Below are 20246 nucleotides of genomic sequence, written 5' to 3'. Positions count from 1 at the left end.
TATTTTAATATATTCTAAAATGTAATTTATTCCTGTGATGGCAAAGCTGAATTTTCAGCATCATTACTCCAGTCTTCAGAGTTACATGATCCTTCAGAAATCATTCTAATATGCTGATTTGAATAGATTGTTTCACTTACAGTACAGCAAGCTTAAATAGTTTAAATAAAAAAGCAAGAATGATAAAGTTCTTAATTATGTTACCAGTTAACTTGCCAATTTTAAATTGTATTGTATGAGTTTTGAGTCTTCATCTGATGTGCCGCTGGAGTGCTACAGGTAGCTTTATTTCTTTTGCCTTTTTAGAAACTGATTAAATCTTAGAGATCGCAGAGTCATAGAACGAGAGCTCAGGTCGTAACTGGTGTTGAGCTGCCTCAGGAAAATCTGCTTCATTAGCAGATTATTAGTCCCTCAAAATGTCATTAATTCTCTCAAGGCAGGATGACCTCCAGAATGGTCCCTCGTAATCCAGTGCGGCCCCTGACCATCCCTGAGATATGCCATTAACCCCCCTGTTGTAATTTCACCCCAGAGAGACCCTCGAAAGCACATATACGTGCGGCAGACGGAGTGCGTTGAGAAGTGCATTATCTTGTCGAGTTGTTTTCTTTCTATTAAATCTCATCAGTTTGAACAGGTGCAGCAGTCGGCGGTGTCAGATGAGGTCTGCAGATATCTCCTATCAAACACACCATGATCAAAGCTGAGCTCAGGATGGTGTGAAGAGACAGATCACACACACACACATACACACACAAAATGAACTTTCCCTCTCAACAAAGGAGATTAACTCAAAAGTGAAAACTAATTCAATCCCCTTTCACAGATTCTACTTTTAATTGGATCTCGAAACAATCCAATGCGCAATTTTTATACGCTTGTCCTTAAATTCAAATAATACGCAACTTCCCTGGATTCAGACACATCAGAAATCGATTCTAGTTAATCCAGGAGGACTGTGCATTTAAGAGCATATATGAATTTGGCAGTCATGTATCAGGGATTTCTTATGAACAATTTTTTTTTTTTTTTTAAAGAAATTGAATCCTTTGTTATTGCTTTGACAATGCATTTATGATGATTTACACTGCATAAATATGAGCAGTCAAAGTACATTGTTTGCTAACAGTGTTATCAATTACTTACATTTTTCTGGATGTTCTTGCAAGAGGTATATATATGTACATTTTTTTTCTCCAAAGGCCTTAATAATAATAAAAAAAACAATGACATCCAAAGTAAGGTAGTACAACTAAATCTCTTTTGTTGAATGCCAGAGGTTTTAATTATATTTTGCTACATATAAAGGTATTTTAAAGATTTTGAAGTGTCAAAAGGTCATTCGGTTTAACCGTCCAAAGGCCAATACAGCCTTTTCATTTGTGATTCAAATATCTAAAAATTTAATAAATGTATATATTTTTTATTCTGGCATGAATTTATAACATCATATATCAACATAGTGCAAAAGTTGTTGCTTTGTTATGAGAAAGAATGTCCGGAAAAATGAATTTCATTGATGTCATTCGGAGTAACCAATATAAAGGGACCATTTTGGATCAAGTCATGCAGTCAGTATCATGTGACAGGATGTGACATCATTCAGACACCTGCAAAGGACCACATGGTCATGAAGCAAAGTAACTAACTCTCTTTTAATTATTTGAAAATTCATGTTTTCACTTGCTCATACACATGTCCCAAAACATCAGGTCATTCGGTGCAACCGCTATAAAACATGTAAGATGTTGTTATTTTAAAAAAACTTGTACTAAATATAAAATGTTTGATTGTCCTTTTGCTGTCTAGATAGCAAGCTAACCAACTAGCTAGCTAGATATCAGCCTGTTAGCATTGTTTGAAAATATTGTCATTTGGTATAACCAAAAGTGTCATTCGGTAAAACCGAAGTTTTGGTCAAACCGAATGACTCTTTTGGTGACAAATTTTGTCCATCTTGTAAAAAATGACAAAAGCAGCGTTAATTGATTATAAAAAACACATAATCTCATTATTAACGCTTAATAAATCTTCAAAAATAATTATATCTCCATTATGTGTTTTTTTTTTTTTTTAACACTTTTAAAAACCTTAGTCATCAATATATATCAGCATATTAGAATGATTTCTGAAGGAACATGTGACAAAAGACCGGAGTCATGATGCTGAAAATTCAGCTCTGTCATCACAGGAATAAATTTGTAAATATATTAAAATGGAAGACTGTTAAAAATGTTTTTTAAAAAATCAGACCAAAACTTTTGACCGGTAAAAAACTTCAAAATCTCAGTAAAAAAATTTCAGAGGGGAAATGCTGAGGTTTTTGCTTGGTCTACATTCAGTACTAATGCATGAATATTATCAAAAGACATTTTCAGAGACCTCAATGTTTATTATCTTTATTATTATTATTATTTGTAAAGTGGTAATGCGTGCATCTCTGCATATGTAATGAAGTAATCATATCCACATTGATATGATTTATTGCCCTTGGGACCTTCAATCAGGCCTTAGTTCTTTAATAAAAATGATTGGACAAAGACAATACCTCTCTATAAGCTTTTAAGTCATCTACAGAGTTTGCTTTGATCAAGGGAATAAGGCATATGGACTTTCTATTCAGCGTCTTCCGATTATAGGGGTTGTGGGTATCCTGCAGAGAGTCCACAAATTCTGTAATCCTCCCTGCTGATTCTGACTCCAACGACAAGCACTAAAGCCTTTTCCTTCTTAGTGCACATCAATATATCATGGCCTTAATCTTCATTAGCAGTTCATTAACAGTGTGAATGCAAATAAGCCAAACATGCAGTAAAAGTCTCAATAAGTTGGCATCAGTGCACTTTTAAGTAAATATAACGTATAATGTAATCAAAGGTCTGATTTGAAGGAAAATGTGTGCCGTGGCATAAGATCGGTGTAATGACTACCTCTAAGAGGATATATCTTTGAGGTTTTTCTCTTTGAAGTCTAAAACCATCATCAAAAAATAATTCATTTAACCAAATTACATCAGTACAGTGGACCGACATGCTAGTTTAGTGGGCTAACTGTGTTTGTCTTGTAAAATACAGATTTAATGATTGTTTTGCCTAGCATAGATGAGCATGTAGTCTCGCTTACTGTCTAATGACTCATTTACACATTCATTTGCATGCTGATAGACTAATGAACCACCGTGGTTGGTGTTTGATGATTCACTGAGGCAGTGGTGGTCACCCCCTCCCAGAATAAAAGAAATAAGAATTTAAAGGGTTAGTTCACCAAGAAATGAAAATGATGTCATTAATTACTCACCTTCATGCTGTTCCACACCCGTAAGACCTTCGTTCATCTTCGAAACACAAATTAAGATATTTTTGATGAAATCCGATGGCTCAGTGAGGCCTGCATTGAGAGCAAGACAATTAACACTTTCAATGCCCAGAAAGTTACTAAAGACGTATTTAAAACAGTTCATGTGACTACAGTGGTTCAACCTTAATGTTATGAAGCGATGAGAATACTTTTTTGTGCGACAAAAAAACAAATAATGACTTTATTCAACAATATCTAGTGATGGGCGATTTCAAAACACTGCTTCATGAAACTTCGAAGCTTTACACATCTTTTGTTTCTAATCAGTGGTTCGGAGCACGTATCAAACTGCCAAAGGCACATGATTTCAGTAAACGAGGCTTCGTTACGTCATAAGTGTTTCAAAATTTCAATGGTTCACCACTGGGGGGCGTGACTTTGGCAGTTTGATACATGCTCCGAAACAAAAGATTCGTAAAGCTTTGAGGCTTCATGAAGCAGTTTTTTTAAATCGCCCATCACTAGATATTGTTGAGTCGTTATTTGTTTTTTTGGCTGTAGTCACAAATAATGTCACACTGAGCCATCGGATTTCATCAAAAATATCTTCAATTTGTGTTCCGAAGATGAACGAAGGTCTTACAGGTGTGGAACGACATGAGGGTGAGTAATTAATGACAGAATTTTCATTTTTTCGGTGAACTAACCCTTTAAATATAAGATTAAAAATCACATATACTTAGTGGATAAGCTGAAGTTTAAAGTTGACAGGAAACGGAAGTTGCAATAATCTTGTCTTATCTATTGTGACATATAAATCTGAGTAAAACGGCTTCTCAAGCAAGAAAAAATGTAGGGCGGGACTTGATTTTGTCCTCTGGGTATTGATTGGATGGTTGAAGTTGAAGTGACAGGTTGTCCCGCCCTCACGCCACTAAACACATCATCAGAGAAGAGAAGAGATGTCGCTGACATACTTAAACTGGTACTTAAACAGATTTCAGTTAGTTTCCAAATTTTAGTTTCTCATCTTACAGAGAGAGAGAGAGAAACTGCAATGCCATTGTGTTCTAAGGATAGGTCATACACTTAGGGATAACTTCTGTTGTGCCTCTAAATTCCCTCTCTTACACACACACCAAAGGAAAACAGCAGCACAGAGAGACAGCATGACTGTCATCTTTCCAGTTCAGCACACAAAGGCCATATGCCACTTGGACGCTTTCAAAAAAATGTCAAAAAGGGCAACATGAATTTCATTTAATCCACACAGCTGTGAAACTACACATGCATATTTAAATCAATATGAATGGTGTTCTTTGGGATTTTGACTTTATTCATTGTTTGGACAGTAAAATGTTTGACAGGTGGTTGGATGGGGAGGGGCTAAAAATAAGATGACTTGATGATGTCAGCCAAAAAGCAAAGTCGTTTCAGAGGCGGAGCATGTTAGTTCTTTTGTCCTTTTTTCTTTGTGATAACATTCACTGATTAATTGTTCAAAATAAGACCAGGATCATGAATTAAGAACATAGGGTCATAGATATCTTTCACAGTCCTTTTTTAATATGTAGACACAATGAATATAATATGAATTTTTAACATCATATTCATGTTCCATCAATAGATATTTTTGAGCCGGCCAACAAACAAAAAGGCACTCAACGGCTGCTCTCATATTTCTTTTTGTAAAGAAATCTGTCTTATCTTCCACTCTCGTTTTTCTACATCTGTAATTACCTTCTCGTTTGGCCCTTGGGGGTTTGGGGGATCGCAGTCTAAAAGGTGGAAAAATAACTGGTACATTTTTATCCACAGGGTGATAAGCTGTGACTGTTGCTCTAAATCGAACACTTTTGATGACTCACGGTAATTCCATCTATATGCAGCATCATTCAAAATAATTTACACATGAACTCTTATATGTTGTTTATGTAGTTTAATATTTTCTAGTATGCAGTACACTTGTCAGATACCCATCTGGCTCTATATGATTTGAAACTAACAATGTGATTCATTTTCCCCCCAGACACCACAACAGATTGATTCAGTTTGTTTTGTCGTGTTACAACTGTACCATGGTTCTAAAGCTGTAGAAGAAGACCTTGTGTGACAGAGTGTGACAATCTCCTCTAGCTGTAACATGGCAGAGTGATCATAACCTCACATACTGAAGATGAGTTCATCGCCAAAGCTCTGACAACCTACTGTCACAGCGACTCTGGCTATGGCTGATATATGGCATGAAAAGAAGGGAAGAGAGAAGATGCGCTCACAGCCAGCAATATGTCACCGCTTGCTTCCCTCCAACCACAGCAAACATTCTCCCTCTCCCTACTGGGAATGAATTTGCAAGGATTTGACCTTGAGATCTTTGTTGTTGGAATACTGATGTGCATTTGACGTTTGTTATATAATCTGTTGAAATCTATACCGTGCAAGTTGGGACTAGGCATGTGTCAATATTACAATTCTGGCCGATACTGGTAAGACAATAATTATTTTCATGTTACGGCCTATTTTAAAATTCTACACTAAAAACTAAAATCGATAATTTGAAGTGAATTCAGAAAATGGATACCCCATTTTGGTAACACTTTATTTCGATGGTCTACTTTAGACATACTAACTATACGTAGTCAACTAAGTTTTAGTAGACTGTTAGGTTTGGGTTAGTTGAATAAGTTGACACGTATTTGCAAAGTAACTTATATTTAGTAGAATGTCTGTTGGGGAGCATCAAAATAAAGTGTTAGCAGATATTAAGCAGACAGTCTACTAATACTCTAATGAGAGTTAGTTGACATGTAGTTGCAAAGTTACTTATATTTAGTAGAATGTCTAAAGTGGACCATCTAAATAAGTGTTTCCATATTTTGTCATATTTTCTAAACATTAAATTTCTTGTTTTATTAAATTATTAATGTTTTAAGTGACTGTTAGATGAGAACAAAGGCAAACTAAATGTAAATTAAGGTAAATGAGCATGTATAATTAAATATCTGATATATAAATATTATATACTGTACAAACACAAATATTAACGAGAAAAACATACCTGTGGGAACGTTTTCGAGAGTCGCAAAATACGTAGGCTACCAATACGTACATATCACTGCAGTTTCAATGTGAAATGTCCACTGAGGGGCGCTAAAAGCGTAGTGCTCCATTATTTTTTAAAATAACGTACACCAACACTACACCTAAACCTACCCGATAGTGTTAACAAAAGCAAATGTGACATAAAAAGCATCCGTAATCGTGCCGTTTTAGCTTGTTTTGATCTCTTTTATCGTGACTCATTTTTCTCCGGACTCGTACCCAAGGCTTCCTCTTACTAAATCCAACTCCGTATCAGCTGAGCCAACGAGCAAGCTTGTTATGATAGAAAAGCGAAACATATGGAGCTGGTTAACCGATGCAAAGTCCAAAATATATTCATTTGCAAATCGTGCACTTTGGTAAAAAGCGTTTTGAAGTCATAACCAGGTTGATATTAACTGATATAATATTAATGTTATACCCACTATTGGTACCAATATAGTACCAATACTGTATATTGGGAATATTAGACATGTTAATTGCTAATTTAAGCAAATTTGTGTCTATGAACATGTAGTTGCAAGAAAAATAACCCTAATTAAACACACCTGAACCAGCTAATCAAAGGCTGTTTCTGAAAATCGGCCCATATACCCTTTTATGATGATTTATGCAAGGCTTAAGCCTAGTCCCAGACTAAAATGCATGTTTGAGTTGTCTTAACTGAAAGCAATTTGCACTGACATATCTTCAAATATGTCAGTGTCATTGTTTTGTCTCAAGACGGACACCAGTAATGTTTATTTATAAAGCATGTGTATAAAACCTACTTAAATGTCCTAATATAACTAAGGCCTAATCCTGGCTTAATCTAATCCCTGTCTGTGGAACCGAGCCATAATGTATAATGTAGTGAATAATGAGGTCATAAGGGACGATTTCAGACATAGCCAAGGTCTTCAGGATTAGAAACTTCCAGGTATGTGTGTTGGGGCTGGACGTTGACCGTGAGCAGGACTGAACACCTGTTCTAGATTAAAAAGAGAGCAATTGAGACTTTTGAACTGAAGTCAACTGCTGCAATCTCATATATGTCTGTAGAGTTTTAGTAGAAATCTCAATGTCTGAGTAGGTACTATGTTTGAATTTGAACTTACCTCACAACCATTAAAAAATAGGTTCTATATATTATGAATGTGTGTAGTATAAATGTAATCCTGACATATTACATCCGCCATGTTGTCATTATCATGTGACCTACCAGAGTCAGTTGTCACTTCACCTCCATTCATAAATCCTCTCCTGTGGCCTCATGAAATAGTGAAGTCTCCATCGCACTTCAGAATCTCGCCTATACTGTTTTTCGAATACTATGCATTTGGACATTCTGTTGGTGTACTATTTTTTGAATGCCTTATAGTAGGGAAGAATTTTTTTTTATTTTAAGGAACTTTAGGAGAAACATCTGAGAAGAAGCTGATACTCGAGAGGAACATCTGAGCGACAACACAGTTTACTATGTTACTTAACTCAACCTGCTGAAGTTAATCTAATCAAGCCTGCGTGGTCTCTGAGGTTAATTGTATCTGGAGAGTCCAGACTCTGATCTGGTGTGGATGATGTGTTTCCTGCCTGACTCATTTGTGCTTTAGGGCACAGAAGTCACATGCTGGGAAAGAGAATGAAAACAAACTTATAGTTCGTCAGATGTTGCATGGCTAAATTGACCAAGTGGAACCAAAACACATGCTAATGCATGCATGACGACACTAAGGCAAGGACGTGACTGTATTTGCAAGGTTATAGCAAATGGTATCAGTTGTGTTCCAAGCGACAGGTCATTAATGTGTGGATTAGAGCATGCCTGGAAGTGGAGTCAGTCTTGCATACGGATTGGCTGTTGCAGCAGATGTTATTCTTATGTGCATATGCACATATTAAAAAAGAATGCCTTTTGATCGTTGAGAACTTCTTCAGATAAACCCCTCAGATGTTTAGATGCAGAAAACTCAATCGGTTCATGCCGGCCATTCATTTTAAAAACAAGTGGCTATTCAGTGGGTGCTCAGAGCCACACAAGTTAAAAAAAGGATTAAGGTTCAGTAAAATCAGTCAGTAATATGTATGATATTATCAAGAAAGCTGTATCAATAATGATTTGACTATTCTCCCATGGCGAATCTGGGAAATTTGATTCATGACACAAAACACAAATCTAATTTCAATGTTCTCAGCCTTAAGGTGTCTAATTCCCCATAGGGTCAGTTAGATTTTCAGATTACTCTTGCTGGGGCACAACAGCCATAAGGAATTTTCTAGAGATGCCATCAAAGCAGAGGGAGTCCAATACTTCTGTTTTTGAGAAGCTGTTGGATCCCATCACAGAAGCTTCAGACCCACTGTCACATGATGCCCGAGTACTGACTGACTCCTTGCAATGAAAGGGAATATATTTATGCTCCTGGGCAACTGGCGCTCCCACTGTGTTATGGAAATGGTAGTTTGTTTTGGTTTGAACACCCAAGGGTCTGCTTTAGAAAACAAACTCGGATGTATTGTTCTCCAAAGAGTTAAACTGAGTTTGATAAAAGCTGTTCAGAATGTTGAATCTGAAGTTGAGGACCTGAGAAATTTTTAAACTGATCAGGTTTTGTTTTTTGAGCTTCACAAGTGTGACACAAATCAGTCAATACTGTTTAGGGCTTTCCGCAGTGAATATTGACGTATGTATGCTTCCATGAAGGACCTTTAACATCCACAGAACCTTTTGATTTCGTACAAGGTTCTTTATAGTGGAAATGGGTTCTTTAGATTTTTTGAAATGTTCTTGATAAGAAAAAGAAAAAGTTCTTTTAAGAACTTTTCACTGAAAGGTTCTTTGAGAAAAACCTAAAAATGTTTCTTCATGACATCGCTCTGACTTTAAGAGTGTATATACAGTAGTGTATAGATAGATATGTGATTAATTGTAATAATTAATTAAATATAATTAATTTGATTATAATTATAATTTGTAATGAATTGACAGCCCTGCTTTTTTAGGTAGCGGCTAGCAATAGATGCTATTTACACTAAGTGCAAATAGCTGTAGATGCTATTTACACTAAGTGCAAATAGCTGTAGATGCTATTTACACTAAGTGAAAATAGCAATATATTCTGTTTACACTAAGTGACAATAGCAGCATTTTCTTAGCAATATGCTATTTACACTAGGTGAAAATAACAATAGATTCTACCATGTAAAAGTATCAGTTCTTTGCAATAAGAGTAAATAGTAATTATCTATACTTTATATTGGCAGATACTATTTGCACCTCAGTATTTTTGTACATTAACAGGATGCAATAATATCATAGCGTGTAAATGATTATATTAAAATTATTAAATGGATGCTGCCTTATTGGGAGAATAAAAACCCTCCCTACACCTTCCCCTAACCATACCCAATAAACACTTTTAATATAATTAAACACTCGTTCACAGTTTATTTCCACTTTTAGAACATTATTTTCATTTTTATTGAAAATAAATACGAGCTCGGCAAAAGGCGGATTCAAATTCGCGTCAATCACGTTAAAAGCCAGGTCTGCGAGCCTGACTCACTACTGCTGCGCCATTGAAGACATTGAATTTCAAGCATATTTTTTAAAACTTGAGTGGCCCAACCAGTCATTGGTGGGTGGAGCTAGTGTAAATAGCGTTTGCTAACAAGGGGCGCTATTTGCACTTAGTGTAAATAGACACAGTGTGTGTGTGTGTGTGCGTACTTGTTTATGTGATTTATGAGGATACAAATTTGTATAATGACATTATTACACTGGTATTACAATGTAAACATGGTTTATGGGGACATTTCCTGAGTCCTTGTAATTAAAATGGCTTATAAACATACTAAACAATGTTTTATTAAAAATGTAAAAATGCAGAAAGCTTTCTGTGATGGATAGGTTTTGGGGTAGGAGGATATAATATACAGTTTGTACAGTATAAAAACCATTACGCCTATGGAATGTCCTCATAATAATAGGTGCACCAGTGTGTGTGTGTGTGTGTGTGCGCGCACGTGTGCGCGTTTTTTTAACCAGGTTATTGAATCCAATTATATTATGACCCCATAAACCCTTTGATTCTGCCAACACGACTTTATGGTCTCCCAGTGTGTAAGTTGTCTATCAGTAAATGGAGGGCTTCAGCTGTGCCTGGTGTGCTCTGATGGAGCCGTCTGACCCGTGTTTACCTGCGTAGCACCTTGCCCCGGCCAGCACGTCGTCTTCCTTCTCCTGGGAAATCTGCAAAGAGCAGGTGCCCTTATCAGCATGCTTTTCTGACTCACCTGCCAAGCCACACTCTCAATGACAGCGAGCACAGAGGACCCCTAATCTCCCCCGACTCTAACAAAATTAAAGCGTGGGGCGGGGAAGCACCCAGATGTAATGGGCAAAGATTTCCTGCCTGCCACGATATGCAGTTGACTGTATAGACATCTGGAATAATAAGGCCAGATGTGCTGGGAAGAAATTACCACAGATCACAGGGTGATCATTGGATTTGAACATTTATATGTGTTTAAGCTGATCTACAGTGGCCTCAAAAAGTATTTGATCCAAAAAGTACTTAAAAATGTATGAATGCCATTGCATTATACGATATATGATATTTGATATACACCGATCAGGCATTATGACGACTGACAGGTGAAGTGAATAACACTGATTATCTCAGCATCACGGCACCTGTTAGTGGGTGGGATATATTAGGCAGCAAGCGAACGTTTTGTCCTCAAAGTTGATGTTAGAAGCAGGAAAAATAGGCAAGCGTAAGGATTTGAGTGAGTTTGACAAGAGCCAAATTGTGATGGCTAGACGACTGGGTCAGAGCATCTCCAAAACTGCAGCTCTTATGGAGTGTTCCTGGTCTGCAGTGGGCAGTATCTGTCAAAAGTGGTCCAAGGAAGGAACAGTGGTGAACCGGCGACAGGGTCACGGGCTCACTGATGCACGTGGGGAGCAAAGGCTGGTCTGTGTGGTCCGATCCAACAGACGAGCTACTGTAGCTCAAACTGCTCAAGAAGTTAATGCTGGTTCTGATAGAAAGGTGTCAGAATACACAGTGCATCACAGTTTGTTGTATAGCCGCATTTGTAAAGAACCTTCTTCCTTGTAGTTTAATAACAAAGAACTGATAATAAAATGGCTTGAACATAAACTTCAGTATGACACATTGTTCAACATAGTAAATATAAAAGACATTATATTCTTAAGCCATCTTTGTGAAGAATGAGTTTAGTCATTTTATGTCACTGACAGATAAAAACAGGCAATTATCGTCACATCAAACAGCAGAGCTTTGCATCGTGATTAATGTGCCAGGCGGAAAACAATTAACATGCTCTTTTCCAGAGGTGAGAGAGTCTGAATTTAAAGGGCATAAAATAGTGCTAACAAGGCTTTTTTTTGGTATGTATCTGTCTGCTTAATGTTTCTTTACTTGATCTAACTGGTTTTAGACATAGTCTATATGAAACACACACACACAATTAAAGGGCTGTTGTTTTATCTGAAAGCATCTGAAAAAACAGCAACTGTCCAGGCGTGCTGATAGATATGGGCAGGACTTTGATGGTTGGCTGGAACAATGATATTCATTGCTTAGTTCACTTACATATGGAATCAGTGTTCCTGTGACATGGCTGATACAGACTTCATCATTATAACAGCCTCAGGGCAAAGCAGATCAACGGGAGACCTGAAGCTTCTCACATGCTGAGCGGATAATAAGTTCGCCTGAGCACTGATAGGAGACGGAGGGGCTGGGAGAGAGATCTGAATCAAACTGCTTTAGAATTTTAAGGATTTTTCTCTCTCTCTGGCGCTCTATCTCAGTGCCATTTTTAGACATGCACATTAATCAAATTCAATATTAATCAACAAAACATAGAACCCCCATCAGGGGTACAAGTGATTATTGGTATCTCTTTGTGATGAATGCTCTTTATTATGTTATTGCAATGCAGAAAAAAGGATTTTTGTCTTTTCTCCAATGTCCTTAAAACAAGATAAATTTACTGGAAAAGCTAAATTGTCTGTTTGACTCTCACTGACTTTAGCTGTATGGACAAAAATAATTCTTCAAAATATCTTATTCTGAATTTATATATATATATAGTCTCATTTTTTATTTTTTTTACTATTTTATCTAAATAAATAAAACACTAACAAAGATGCTAAAACATTTTTTCACTGTAATATATATATATATATATATATATATATATATATTTATTCATGATTTGTTATAACATTTTTTCTTTTGTCAAATCAACTTAGATAATTAATGTAGTTCAGCTAACATAATATTTTGAGTTTCTGTTGATTAAACCAATCGCCTTCATTGTATTAACTCAATTTTTTAATTTCAATTAACTCAATTTTAAGGCAACAAACTTACTTTTTTAAGTTAAACCAACAATTCTTTTTTACGGTGTGGTTAAACTTAGAAATAAAATTCACCTGCTGCCTTAAAAATGTGAGTAAACTCAACTAAACAAAGTTAACTCAACTTGAAGATAACCTTTATTTCAACTCACAAATAGTCAAGACAATGAATTACTTTAAGTTTAATTTTTAAAAACTTATAAACTTGAGTTCAGAACCCAAAACTTGTCATGACAATTTGAGTTAAAGTGAAGAAATAAGTTCAAATAACTTAATGGTGCTGTAATGTTTTATAACAAGTTACAAATACAGAATGAAAAATGTGCAGTATGATTTGTTTTAGATTTGCTAAAGATTACATGTAACAGTGTTATTAAAATATCTCCTGTGGCTGTCCTGATCAGTCTGTGATCATCATTAACTGAATCGTTTTATTATTGTCCACCAGGATTCAAGCAGTTCTTTATCCAGAATGAAGGTATAGCAGTATGGAAAATGTAGCTTTAGTTACGGTGTTCGATGAAGGTCAAATAAATGACGAGAAGCACTGTGGAGAAATTGCACACCGCAATCACAGACAGTCCTAATCGACATTTCTCATAGGACTCCTGAGTTTGCTGGAAAACAATAAGTAATTTGCTCTGTGATTTTTACATAGACAAGTTTGATTTGGATGGGAATAAAATCAGAAAGTACATCTATGAAACACAAATTTGCCTGACCTCCTCAGGGAAAACAAGTCCTGTCCGTATAGGCAAGGGAAAATGATAAGAAAATGATATTTTGCAGTGTAGAACCTTGCGTATGTTCATAACTATTCAATTCATAATACGAAATATTTATAGGATTGCTCCCTATTCCATGGAGACTGTGATCCCCTTTGGTTGGAGCCACGGAGTCTGAACACTGACAGAAAAAAAGACAGTGAATGCTCCCAAATACGTGACCTCGAACGTAGGTTCGTGGACAGGAGAGCTTTTAACCCTTGTTTAGTGTGTAATGCGCACTGTATTTAATCACAATATAAAAGCTACTCTAACATCTGCGACTATTGATTTTTTCCCCACTTTACATCAAAATTGCATATTTGGTGACAGGGCGCCTAGGATATGTCGCTGGTATGATGAATGTCTGCTGTGTAACTACATGAAAGATCACACAAGCTTGAGTACAGAGAACGCAGAGCCATCTATCTCTGTTCAAGGACATTTTGAGACCATCTCAGACATGTAGACAGAGAGACTAAGGCTGCATTTACACTGCATTCTGATTTGTTGACTAAATCCGATTCTTTTGATTACCAGCTTACATCTTCTTTTAAAAGTGGCCCATATCCAATATCTGCATTTATACTTAATGAAACAACGCAATGTAGACATACTGACCCGGAAAAGCTTAGGTTGAAAAGGAAGTAAAATGGTGCAATTTGCAAAATGATAATACAAGCTTTTGCTTTCCTCACCATCTTTAAAGTTCAGCAAATCATTGGGTTGAGCCTTCGTCCTCCATTGCACCACTGAAAAGAGTGATCGCGGTTGGTGTCCACCTGAGTTGACGTCATTTGCCACCGTCTCTTTTTCAATGACGTACGACTCGCATTGATGGGAATATCCAATCTGTTCACTTACATGACAAATGCAAATGCATGTATCTGATTCATATCAGATTTATTACTTAAGTGAATGCAAAGTCCCTTTAAGACAAGTCATTTCACTCGGCGGCCATCTTTAAAACGCCTCTCGGGCATGCAAGTGCAGCTCATATCTTTTTGAGTAGGGAAACATCAAATTCTGCAAAAGCTGATAGCAAAGCTTTCGATTTAATTTCATATTTGAAATCACCAATGAAATATGACAACAACTGTCTCATACATTTTGTTTCTAAACGCTCAAATCTTTTTTCTGTAGCTTTCAGCAATCTGTAAAATTATACCTCAGATTTTGTGTCAAATTTATTTGTACAGTCCATCGCCAAGCTCTTTCCGTTTTGGATGTGTTTTGTGTGTTTTTCGCGGCATTCACGCTGAAAACCAATGCTGCCACTCAGTCTTTTTGCCACTTAGTGGGCGTAACCGCAGTCTGTAACGGCCGATGGTGATGTCACGTGCATACCCTAGGAAGCGCGCGTCTGACTGTTTCTATAGGAACCGGAACTTTTAACGGCCGCTGCAGTGTCGCGATGACTTTACCAATCGTCGATTGTCTCTTATTTAGAAGGCGGGACTTAATCCGCCATATTGCGCGTTGCACTTTCTCCCATTCATAAAAATACGAGTGCACCGTCTTTCTATATTTAAAGCCTTTGGCGAATGTCAAGTTTTTCAAGTTAACAGACGATAGAAAGTCATAGTGGTTTGGAACGACATTTAGGTGAGTAAATGATGGCAGAATTTTGTGGCAGCAACCATTTTCTGTGTGGTTCTGTGTAGGACAAGAGCTTCATGACAAGGTTTGCCAAAAAGACTCAATAGCTTGAAGAATGCTGGCTCAGTCTCAGGACTAAGCTTCGAGCACCTGGAGGTGGTGGCTAAGAGAGAAGATTGCTGACCGAGCTCTTAGCCATCACAAACTCCTCCATGGGACTGTTACTGCACAGCAGAGCAGTTTAGTAACAGAATGCGCTGTATAATGGAACATTTTGTTGGTCTTTCCTCCCTAGCGCTTTTATCACTTATAAGTCATCCTAAAATGAGACTTTGATTCTCTGTAGTTATATATATAAAGAGAGAGAGAGCTTAGCTTAGCTTAATATTCAGTGTCATCTTATTTGTCTTCATGTTTTTGTTTGTACAGTAAATACATTTTGTACTTTTAGATGAAATGTACAATATCTACATAATGACAGCATCTAAAATGTAAATTTTCTTTTTATTTTCAATTCTTAAGCACAATAGCGGGACTCTTATGGGATAAGAAAAATAAACTTAATTTTATACTTTGCAGTGTAATGTGGTTATGTTTTTGTCTCATTTACTGATCAGTCTTTACACTGTAAAAATCATATTCTTAATTATTATTTTGTCTTGTTTTCCAGTTTAAATATCCTTACAAGATAAATTTACTTGAGAAGCAAAACTGCATAAGATATTGAGACTTGTTTCCAGAAAACATCTTAAACATATATTTTTTCACTACTTAAAACAAGTGCCAGTGCGGTAATATGCAGTGTTGCTTCCCAAGTTAATTAACTTTTTTAAGTATTTTTATATATTTAAACTGTGAAACAAAAGGACTAATTAAAACATATTAAGAAGTCATTTTGTGTAGTGTAGAAATCACACGGAACAGAAGGAAACTGTTATAATGTCAAATGAGGTAAATGTGTTAAACTGTGTTATAGTGTTTCAACATACTTAATGGATTCTTTTTTTTTTTTCTTTTTTTTTTAACAAAAACAAGAATTTAGTCAAAGAAAAACTGTACATCTCTAAAGTTGTTCATATGTAAAAGCGTTTACATTTTAGATTTAAGTCAGTATATTTATATTGTTTTTCTATATTGTCGAAAATGCACACTACCTACGAAAGCCAATGAGATCATGTTGGATTATCTTTTGTGTCTTTAGCAACATATGCTAGTGCTGATGGTCTGAATGCTAAGCAATTTCCATTAATGTTTAAGAATGTAGGCCCTCATGGGAGTGACTGAAGTCAACCTCTACGTTCCCTTTCCATGGTGGAGACAGCTTGAGTCGAAGCGGAGTCGCAGCTGTCAGATTGATTGAGTAGAGTTCAATATGAACTGAACTGCAACATCTTACCACACAATCAATAAATCAGATGCATAACTGGCTCATTTGAGCCTTCACAAACCAAACACTCCTCTCTCTGGCCCTACTCCACACCCCAGTCACCCTGTTCATCTGGGTTTTGATTGTAAATGTCATTTGTGTATTTTCTGTTCATTTGCAGAGGTTTTCTTGGCAACTGCCTAGCTAATCCATGAAAGGAACCCTTCCAAATATTTGTTTCCAGAAGACAAATGTAAAGTTCCACAGGAACAGTTTGTGTTTTTGGTCTGCTGTCCATCTCTACATCAAAATGTGTTTTTGTAGTGTTCCTAGTGGCTAAACCACAGGTCTATTTCTGAGTTACCAGCCTGATCTCATTAGTATGTATATTACATTTGCATGTATATTTTTTTGTATATTTTGTATATTTTTTTTGTTAGAAAAATATTCATATAGGTATCCACAACTTCAGAAATGTTTATTTTTATGTTTTTGTCACTTATGCTCACCAAAGCTGCATAGTAAAAACAGTAATTTTGTGAAATATTATTACAATTTAAAACAACTGTTGTGCTGCTTAATATTTTTGTGGAAACGGATAATTTTTTTTTTCAGCATTCTTTGATGAACAGAAAGTTCAAAAGAACAGCATTTATTTGAAATATACGGAGCTCCTAAAGGGACATGGTGGTGGAAAAAAATTGGGATGAGAGGAAAAAATATTTTTTGAAGCTTTTGCGTTCCCTTGCAAAACTTTTGCGTTCCCCTGAGAAACTTTGCGTTTCCTCGCAAATCTTTTGCGATCTTTCGCAAAGATCTTTTGTGTTCGCTCGCAAAGATATTTGCATTCTCTCACAAACTTTTGTTCCCTCACAAAGATATTTGTGTTCTCTCGCAAACGTTTGTGTTCCCTCACAAAGATACTTGCGTTCTCTCACAAATTTTTGTTCCCTCGTAAAGATATTTGCGTTCTCTCACAAACTTTTGTGTTCCCTCACAAAGATGCATTCTCTCGCAAACATTTGTGTTCCCTCGCAAAGATATTTGCTTCTCTTTCAAACTTTTGTGTTCCCTCGCAACGATATTTGCGTTCTCTCGCAAACTTTTGTTTCCTCGCAAAGATATTTGCTTTCTCTCGCAAATTTTTGTTCCCTCGCAAAGATATTTGCTTTCTCTCTCAAATTTTTGTTCCCTCGCAAAGATATTTGCTTTCTCTCGCAAATTTTTGTTCCCTCGCAAAAATATTTGCGTTCGCTCGCAAAGTTTTGTGTTCCCTCGCAAAGATATTTGCGTTCTCTCACAAACTTTTGCGTTCCCTCGCAAAGATGCATTCTCTCGCAAACATTTGTGTTCCCTCGCAAACATTTTTGCGTTCTCTTGCAAATTTTTGTTCTGTCGCGAAGATATTTGCATTCTCTCACAAACTTTTGTGTTCCCTCGCAAAGATTTTTGCGTTCTCTTGCAAATTTTTGTTCTGTCGCAAAGATATTTGCATTCTCTCACAAACTTTTGTGTTCCCTCGCAAAGATATTTGCGTTCTCTCACAAACTTTTGTGTTCCCTCGCAAAGATATTTGCGTTCTCTTGCAAACATTTGTTCCCTCGCAAAGATATTTGCGTTCTCTTACAAACTTGTTCCCTCGCAAAGATATTTGCGTTCTCCTGTGAACTTTTGTGTTCCCTCGCAAAGATATTTGCATTCTCTCACAAACCCTGTTGTGAGTTCAGACAAACACTTCCTGTTTAATATCCCTCTGGCAGTGTTTCGGACTGCTCCGTACGTTAACAATGGAGGGGTTAATAGAGTTTTATTTTGAACTTGGACTTAAGTAAAGAAATATGTTCAGTGCTTAGTTCAAGGCACGTTTTGACATAAGTGAAAGACACCTGAACTTATCCAGAACGCAAAAGTTTGCAAGAGAACACAAATATCTTTTTGTAGCATTATAAATGTCTTTACTGTCACTTTTGATTACTTTAATGTAATGCTGATTAAATTAATTAATTTCTTAAAAAAAAAAAATTAGGTAAATGTGATTAGCAGTGAACATATTGAATCAATCTCATTGATTAAATACAATAAATTCAATCTTTTAATTACATGAAATCAATATTCTATGAACCTGAAAGGAAAGTTGTTCAGACATTCTGTGCTTATGCTTTCAGTGCTGTCAGTCAATATTTTAATAATATACATTTCTGTGATTATGCAATCATTTGAAAATGTGCTAGAACCGCACTTTATGCACAGATACCTACGATTAATGAGATTAATGTTTGCATTCATTCTGCCATTCAGCCACTCTCATTAGACTTGTCACAACCAAAAGCACATTTGTACAAACAAGTCATCAGGGTGTGAAACCTGCTGTGCAAAATCTTCCTCTAAATGAAACATATTCATTTGTCAGAACAGAGATGTCCAGAGGCCGTTTTCGAGCAGACAATAAACAAAGCAGCTTTGAGAATGCAATCAACAAGAGATTCTCTCTAGCTCTGACCGCCTCTCTGACCCGTGACTGAGGCGTTTATCACATCTTTTTAGCTGCCAAATGCTGAACCCTCATTTCCATCAAAGGTCTGAGCCGTGTCTTCCCTCGGGATCACTGTTTATTATTCTTGATGCCCTGTCAGGAGAGAAGGATGCTGGAAATGATGGTCTAGCATTCAGATTCCCCACCGTCGTCTCCGTAGTGTCATTCCTAGTACGATTCACTCATGGTGGTATTGTCACCGCAGAACAGCTTTCTAGTGCAAATGAAGCGCAGTTCACGCCTCAGAAGACAGAAGGGCTCATTCAACACATCTATATCACATCATAACAAACTATCTCACAAGCAGTCTGGGTTTCTGTGACATTGTTTCGCTGTGTAATTTAGGAGCAGGTTATTTTTTTATTGCAAGCGTTTACTGCATCATTGGTGACCTTGACATGATGACCTATCTAGATGAGAGTTATTGACAGTATAAGAGGTCTCATAGGGCAGGGGTTCCCAACCACGTTCCTGGAGCCCCCCCCAACACTGCAAGTTTTCCATCAGATCATCAACTCATTAGTCGAGACTCCAAGACCTAAAATGGGTGTGTCAGACAAAGGAGACATGCAAAATGTGCAGTGTTGGGGGGCTCCATGTGGTTGGAAACCACTGCTCTCTCTCTCTCTCTCTCTCTCTCTCTATATATATATATATATATATATATATATTGTAAGGGTTATGTTTAGTTTCATGGTGTTTTAGGGTACATTTACACGACAATTGTTCCCCTTTTTCCCTGTTTTCCTTGTTCTTGTTTGCCTGAGTTCTCGTTCCTTGTTTGTTTCCATGGTTTCTATTTGAGTTGCACACCTGTTTCCTGCTTTGTTGATTATCATTGACTGTGTATATAAGCCCTTTTCAACTAAAAACGAAAAAAATGTTATGCATTTTGGCCATTAATTTACATGACAACAGCATTTTGGGGGCCTAAAAAGGCAAGCTTTTGAAATCGGGTTTCAAAGTGCACGTTTTTTGAAAACAATACCGCTATTGCCTCCATGTAAACAACAAAAATGCAAAATTTGTGAAAACGGCATCATGTGCATGTGTATTACGTGTTCAGTCTATAGTCACAAAGTGTTGTTTTACAAAATGACATCGCCAACTACTGGCCTCGCAGCATAATACAGCGTTTTTAAGCATTTCGTGGATCCTTGTGAACTGGGATTGTTACGACAAAGTTGTCATCTGTACGAGAAAAAC

General features: G+C 36.6%; 1 long non-coding RNA gene across 1 annotated transcript; it reads left to right on the top strand.

Moving 5' to 3' along the window:
* Window positions 1-5065: 5065 nt before the first annotated feature.
* On the top strand, window positions 5066-7532 carry LOC127506118 (uncharacterized). Its single transcript, XR_007927912.1, has 2 exons — window positions 5066-5169; window positions 5330-7532. It is a non-coding gene; the product is annotated as an uncharacterized LOC127506118 (long non-coding RNA).
* Window positions 7533-20246: the final 12714 nt, after the last annotated feature.

Source organism: Ctenopharyngodon idella, chromosome 23 (genome assembly GCF_019924925.1).
Source record: "Ctenopharyngodon idella isolate HZGC_01 chromosome 23, HZGC01, whole genome shotgun sequence".
Taxonomy (NCBI): domain Eukaryota; kingdom Metazoa; phylum Chordata; class Actinopteri; order Cypriniformes; family Xenocyprididae; genus Ctenopharyngodon; species Ctenopharyngodon idella.
The sequence above is the reverse complement of the archived record's forward strand: the minus strand, read 5'-3'. Positions and strand labels throughout refer to the sequence as shown.